Raw genomic sequence first — 7,273 nt, 5'->3', positions numbered from 1 at the left:
GGTGGCTCAGTTGGTTAAGCGACTGCCTTCGGCTCAGGTCATGATCCTGGAGTCCCTGGATCGAGTCCCGCATCGGGCTCCCTGCTCGGCAGGGAGCCTGCTTCTGCCTCTGACCCTCCCCCCTCTCATGTGCTCTCTCTTTCTCATTCTCTCTGTCTCAAATAAATAAATAAAATCTTTAAAAAAAAAAAAAAAAAACAGAAAGAACAGTGCCTACCTCTTTGGTGATAGTGAATGCCAAAGGATTTAATATATGTAACTCAGAGTAGAAGCTCAACAGATGACGCTGGGTAGTAGCATTTTATTGGTTAGCTGTGAGCCTCCTAGCAGCCATGGCAAAAAGGGAAAGCCTTTAAGTGGCACCTGTGGCCTAATCAAAGGCAAGCGACTAGATGCCAAGAGAGCTGCACTTCTTTCTAGTTCTGAGCTTGGCCAGGGTCTGGCCCGGAACACTTGTTACCACAAACACAGAGCCAATGGAACATGGGGAGTGAGCTCAGGAATGTGTGCTGATGTGCTCCAAGCCAGAGTCAAGCAAGATAGAAGGTAAAGAGTTTGCACAAAGAGCTTTGGCTTGCTCTGGTCTCCCTGTAGCCCCTCTTGACCCCAGCTGAACTTTTATGGTGCAAATGTTCTCACTCACACACCCTGAAATTCCCTGAACCTCACCCTTGACCTGCCCAGTGTGGGTGCCTGGGGCCTAAGCTCCTGCCTTCCTGTCATAGCCCTACAGGGGAGTCCTGAAAGCAGGGAGCCTACCTCCCCAAAGAGGGGATAATAACGTTCTGCGCATGCCTCCTTCCTGTGTGCCAGGCCCTGAACTAAGCACAACAAGCGCATGGGGCTGGGGCGGGGGGCAAAATTGTTAGCCCCACTTATACATGAAAACACAGAGGCTCAGAGAGGTGAAGTCAGCCGCCTGAGGCCACACAGCCAGGAAGGGGCAGGACTGGATTTGGGCTCAAGAATGCAAGTTCTTACCACTGCCTCTGGGGCGGTGAGAGCTGCCAACTCCTGACCTGAGAGCTGGGGGCCAGGGGTCTCAGGCAGGCCAGCCTGTTGAGGTCCCTTAAAGGAAGCTGCAGGTGGTATCCTCTGCTCTTGGTCTCCCCAGACCAGCTAGCATTTTCCTGCCCACTTCTGGTGGGGGGGAAGGCTGAGGTCAAGACAATGGCCATCACTTGCCCAAGTCATACGTGGAGCCAGAAAGGGTGGCGGGATCAGGCCCAGGGCTGGGTACCCACGCCATGGGCCTGGGGGGAGGGACAGCTGGCTCCAGAGGCAGGTGCGGGGCGTTCCCTCTGCCTGGCAGGACGTTAAAGGTCTCCTCTTGCCCCCAAGTTCTCCCTCAGACCCAGGAAAAGGAGAAAAGGCTCATGTGTTTCAAGGTAATGGAGCCGATGGGTATCAGGTATAAGGGGAGCTGGCCGGGGCAGGGTGGCCCGGGTGGCAGGTGGGCGGGGCACTGACTGGGCACTAGAGAGGCCTCTCTGGGCCTCCATTTCTTCATCTGTGACACGCCTCCATTCTTTTGCCTTCCTGAGGGTTGTGAAGAGAGAAGAGGGAAAATAGGGGCTGGAGAGAGAGCCCAACAGACAGAAGTCTCCATGGAGAGCAGACCCAGGCCTCCCTCAGCACCCAGGAGGCCCCCACCTCAGGCTGGAGCCGCTTGGGCCAGGCAGGGCAGGATTTCCTGCACAAATGGGGAAACTCGGCCCAAGGTCACACAGGGCATCAGAAGAGGTGAAGAGGGCTGTGATCTGTCCACTCCACCCTCATGGCAACTTCGAGAGGTCAGGCTCATTTTGTAGAGAGGGAAACTGAGGCTCAGAGAGGTAACTTGCATGCCCTGGGTCACCCAGTGGCTGAGGGTGTCCTCGGAGTCCCTCTTCCCCAGTCCTAAGGGGAAGGCCCCCCCTGCCCTATCCTGGAGCCGGAGGAACCCTAACTTCGACTTTCTGAGAAAGGCTCAGCTGCTATTCCCACCAGAAGCACCCAAAGCCCCAAATAAAGAGGGGGACCCATTGGAGGGGGGCCAAGAGAATGCTCCAGGCCCCCCACCCCCTCCTGCCTGCAGGGAATTAACATTCAGAGCAGCCTGCCGCCCAGCCTGACCTACTTCAGAGGCAGAGGGGGGAGGGGGAGGAGGAAGGTGGCTGGAGGAGGGAGGGAGGGAGGAGGGAGGGAGGGAGGAGAGAATGAGGCAAGGAGGGGGGAGGGAGGGAGGGGGGAGAATGAGGCAAGAAGAGAGGAGGTACCTGGCTTGGGCTTGGAGAAGCACCCACCCATGGCGAGTGGCCCACAGATGAATGGGAGGCAGATACACAGATGATAGGCTGTGGGAGGCCTAGGGTGCCCCGGGAGGTGGGGCTGGACTCCCCATGGCCCTTAGAGATTCTGGAGCTGCCATCCCGGCTGGAGCTGCCACCAGGACCTGCAGGAGAGACCAGGAGCATCTGTAGGGACCAGGGCTTTGATGGGGGTTGTGGGGAAAGATACAGAGAGATAGAGACAGACTGGGTGGGCGGGGGGGGGGGGCGGCTTCTGGAAGATGCATACATTTGAGCTGGGAGCCACTGCATGTAGGGGACCCTGGGAGGCACCTCCCTTTTGAGGCCCTCCAGGCCCCCTACCCTCACTCTCCCCTCCCATTTTTACCTGTGGGCTGTGCCTACTGCCTAGGGGGCCCCCTGCTCCGGATCTCAGCCTCTCTTTTAGGTCCAGCCCCACAGCTGCCTTGTGGGGTAAATCCTGATTTCTGCAGCCCACTGGAAAGCCAGCAGCCTGGGAGCTCTGGGACCCCTCCATTCTTCAGGGAGGCCACCATGCCTGGGGTCCAAACCCAGTCCCCTCAGGCAGATCAGAGCCCTCCTGATCCTGGGGTTTCTCCTTCCTACAATGGGGGTGACATTTAGTTCTCCTGGGCCCTGGCCCCCACTCTGGCTGGCAGCCCCTGGATACCCACCTCCTCCAGGGGCAACCACTGCTTCTTCCTCCCAGCCCAGCAGTGGATAGAGGCTTCCCAGCCCTGGAAGGCAGGGCAAAGGGGCAGGGGTCCAAGAGGCCACCCAGCCTCCACCCCTCCTCCCAGTGTGAGTGAGGCCAGGAGAGGCTGGGGGGTGGGGTGGGGTTGGGCTGGGCCAGTCCACTGGTCCCCAGGGAAACCCAGCTCCATGGTGAACGGAAGTGGGCGGCCAGCCCAGGCCTGATGAGGTTGGGGGAAAGGGAGGCCAGGCACACAGCCCATGCCCAACAGCCATGAGCTCCCACCCTGTACACAGCCCCCACTTCACAAATGCCCTCCAGGCCTGTGGTGCTGCGATCACATCCAACAGCAGATGGAGAAACTGAGAGGCCAAGGGCTTGCCAAGGTCAAGCAGCAGGAAGGGGCGTCCAGGTGACCTCCTCCCTCCCTCCCCCCTTGGTTAGTTTCAAGATGGGCAGGGACCCAGGAAGCCCCCATATCACCCTGCAAGCCACAGGGCTGGGGGAGAGGTCACCAGATCAGCGAAGAGATCCCTGCAGCCAAAGAGTCCTCAAGGCCACAGGGTGGGCCTTCTGGAAGATGCAGCTTACAGACTGGACTTTGGAAGGCCTGGGACAAAGGTGTAGCTGCCTTGTTTACAAATGACCTCCCCCCAGTCCATCCCACTGTCATCCCCCCTGTGTCCCCTGGAAGTTCTCCCTGAAGTCTAACTTGAGGTGGGGCTGAGGCCTACTTGGTCTTGCCCAGATCCCAGCAAGGGCTTTGAGTGGGTGCCTGAGCGCAAGCGGGCCAAGAAGACAGGAGGAAAAGTTGGGGAGGACCATCTACCGCCTGGCATCTGATCTTACCTGCGCTAGAGGCACCCATTACAGTTCAGGAGACAGTGACAGCCAAAGGCCACCTGGGCATCCCGATACTCTTTCCTCCACTCATCACCAAGGCGGATCTGTAAGACTTGGCCACCCCTGCCCTGCCTGGCCCCTCCCTGGGCACAAGGGGGCCCTCCCCAGATCCCGGCTTCTCCTCGGGCTCAGCCCTGCCCACCTCCTTCCTGCCTGGCCTCAGGCTTCACCTGCTGGGCCACAGATGTCTGAAAATGTGGGACCCCCACTTGCTGTCAGGTCCCTGTCTGGGCGGTTTCTCCCTTCCCAGGTGCCCAGGGGTCCTAGACCCTCCAGGGCCTTGGGCCTGGAAAGAGATTTGCTGGGGACTGAACCTTCTCCAGGCCTACTGTGTGCAGGCGGGCTTGGAGCCCTGCCGCCTCAAAGGCAAAGGTTCTTGCCTGTGGAGCAGCTGGAGGCGCCCCCAAGATTTTGTGGAGTGCTGTCTCTTGCCCACAAGCGACACAGTGCTGAAAAGTTGTAACCATGCCCAAGCGCTAACTACCCACCAGGAGCCTGTGTCCTGACTCACGGGGACACCGTCCCCCCAGGCCAGTGCAGGCTGGGCAGAAACGGGGGGGGGGTGCTGTCCAGTTGGGGCCCTCAGAGGCTTCCAGCCTTCCTCGGAATGGCAATCAAGTTTGAGGGGTGTCCGCCCTCACCGGCTCCCCGGCGGGGCTCAGGCGCAAGCCTCTCCTGTCTTTGCACGTGCAGTCCCCTCTATCCGGGAAGACCTTTCCAGCAGCCTTCCCGCTCGTCCAGGTGTCCTCACCAAACCGGGCGGCCCCGGAAGGGGGACGGGCACACAGTAGGGCGCCAGGGCGAGCGGGGAAGGGCCCGGGCCGAGGAGGGGAGAAGGAAGAGAGGCGCTTCGGCCCCCAGCTTGTCTCTCTCCCTCTCCGGCTGCCTACCCCAGCTCCCATCGCGCCGGCCCCGGGTCCGAGACTTGCGAGCGCGCCCGCTGGCCCGGGGCACGGAGGCAGCGGGGCCGGGAACCGGCAGCCGAGGGGGGTGGCGGGGTCGGGGGCCGGGGTCCTGCGGGCTGGGGTCCCCGGGGCGGGCGCTCACCTGGGCTCGGCGCGGGCCTCCGCTCTGGAGCCGCTCGGGGCCGCGGCCGCGGGGTGGGGGGGGAAGGGGGGGAGGAGCGGGCGGGGGCGGGGCCGGCGCTGCGGCGACACTGCGGCCGGAGAGCCCGCGGCGCCCAGCACCGCCCCGCCGGGTCCCTGCTGGTAGATGGGGGTCGGTCCCGGGTCAGGGGCCGGGCCGGTGGCCTCGGAGTCCGCATGCGGGTCGCGGGGTGTGGGGGAGGCATTCGGGGGCCCTTCTAGTCGTGGACGCCCCCAGCGGGGTCTGGGTTCCCGGGGATCCTCTGGACCCTAGAGGGGCGCCAAGCTGGACTGCGCACCGGGTCTGATTCTTGTTCCTGTTCTTTCTTTCCGAAGTCTTCGAATCCCGGGCGGCGGAGTGACGTGGGGGGTGGGAATTGAATCATCCGGAGTAACCTCCCCAAGAAGGAAAACCCGAATGACTCGCGACTGCCCCATAGGTACCTTGACTCCTTTTGGGGTCTCAGTCTCCTCGGTCTCCTAGCTCCCTCCCCTCTCCCCACACTTCATAAGGTCTATCTTAAATTATATTTTATTACATTTTCTTTTTCCCACCTGTCATTATATCAGAACTTCCTGGGTCCCTCTAAATCATGATGCACCCTGGTGTTGTGTCCCCTCTTCCAGGAAGCCCTCCCTGACCAGCCTTCCTGGACTCAGAGTTGATCAGGCCCCAATACCCTGGTTACCTGGAGTTTCACTGTCCTGATTATCCTGATCTTTGCAGTGTGTTCAGGTAGGGCTTGCACCTGCGGCAAACCTGGACTCAGTGAGTAGGTGGGAAATGAATGAAAGACACTTTCCAGGGAAGCAATGTCACATCTATCATCAAACACATCAGGGCCCACCAACTCTGTCCTATTAGTGCTCCTTTGGCGGCTCCTGTTGGCTTCTCTTTTTTGCCACTTCTCCCCTTTCTGGGCCTAGCTCTCCTGTAAGGATAACAAAGCCAGCAGTGAGAGTCACCTGCACCAGGGAGATCTGGCCTTCAGAGGAAGTCCACCCTCCCCAGGGGGACAAACACAACTCCCCCTCATTTTACAGACGCAGAAGTTCAGAAGGTGGAGTCTTACCCAGGGGCAGGATCGGGGGCCTGCGTGGGTCACACTTATGCGGGTGGATGTGGGGCCCAGACCGTGGAGGGGACGTGTGGTTCTGCTCAGACCATCCCCCTGTGGCCACATGTGTGGTTTCCACAGTGTGACTGTTGCCAGCGCCACAGGAAAGGCCTCATCACTGGACAGATGGTGTATGGGGCCTGGTGCCCTCGGCCTCCAAAACCCAGCCCCCATTCCACACACTTGCTGACCTTGCAACTCCAGCCCCCTTAGCTGGGAAGACAGTGCCATGGATTTATGCCTTTTCTTCACAACAGCCTGAGGAGGAAGTTTCTCTGTGTATCATCGCCATTTTACAGTTGGGGAAACTGAGGTTTAGAGAGGTTAGGGACTCCCCCAGGCTACCAGCTGGTGAGTGGCAGAGCCGAGACTTGAATCCTGGCAGGCTGGCTAGGCTGTGCTGGGCTTACAAATGGAGGGGTAGCAGTGGGAGGGGAGAGGCCTGCCAGACTTGGCCGAGGCCCCATAGTCTCCAGGGCAGAGTTCGAGTCCTGCTCAGGGACCCATTTGTGGCAGTGAACCCCTGTGCTCCAGGTTCCCCAGAAAACATGGGGGTAACTGCAGTGCCCTCCTGATGAGGCTGCCCGGTCACCATGCAGAACCACAGGAAATAGAAGGTGCTCAGGAAGTGGGGTGGGGGCTTCTGAGTGTGCGGTGCCAGAGATGGGATTGGGGAACAGGCCAATGTGGGGGCTGTGCAAAGCTCAGGTCATGATCCCAGGGTCTTGGGATTGAGTCCCGCATGGGGCTCCTTGTTTAGCGGGAGCCTGCTACTCCCCGTGCTTGTGATCTCTCTCTCTCTCAAACAAATAAATAAAAATTTTAAAGTTAAAAAAAAGATTTTTTAAAAAAAGATTTTATTTATTTATTTGACAGAGAAAGAGACAGCGAGAGAGGGTATACAAGCGGGGGGGAGTGGGAGAGGGAGAAGCAGGCTTCCCGCAGAGCAGGGAGCCCGATGAGGGGCTCGATCCCAGGACCCTGGGATCATGACCTGAGCCGAAGGCAGACGCTTAACGACTGAGCCACCCAGGCGCCCCCCCAAAAAAGATTTTAAAAATTAAAAAAAAGGAGTGCTGCCTCATAGAGGGCCCTCAGATTTGGGGGTGGTGTTTCTGGGGTGTTTGGGCACTCTGAGGTCCCGATCTTGCCCCAAGGATGATTCTAACAAGGCAATAACAT

General features: G+C 59.5%; 1 long non-coding RNA gene across 1 annotated transcript; it reads right to left on the bottom strand.

The window, feature by feature from the left end:
- Positions 1 to 90: 90 nt before the first annotated feature.
- On the bottom strand, positions 91 to 4,996 carry LOC145719635 (uncharacterized). The gene is made up of 3 exons (XR_014142512.1): positions 4,936 to 4,996; positions 2,259 to 2,434; positions 91 to 1,539 (listed from the first exon to the last, which is right to left on the bottom strand). It is a non-coding gene; the product is annotated as an uncharacterized LOC145719635 (long non-coding RNA).
- Between the last annotated feature and the right edge of the window lie 2,277 nt (positions 4,997 to 7,273).

The sequence above is a fragment of the Leptonychotes weddellii genome, unplaced genomic scaffold (genome assembly GCF_054177405.1).
Source record: "Leptonychotes weddellii isolate Sample4059 unplaced genomic scaffold, ASM5417740v2 HiC_scaffold_5988, whole genome shotgun sequence".
Taxonomy (NCBI): domain Eukaryota; kingdom Metazoa; phylum Chordata; class Mammalia; order Carnivora; family Phocidae; genus Leptonychotes; species Leptonychotes weddellii.
The sequence above is the reverse complement of the archived record's forward strand: the minus strand, read 5'-3'. Positions and strand labels throughout refer to the sequence as shown.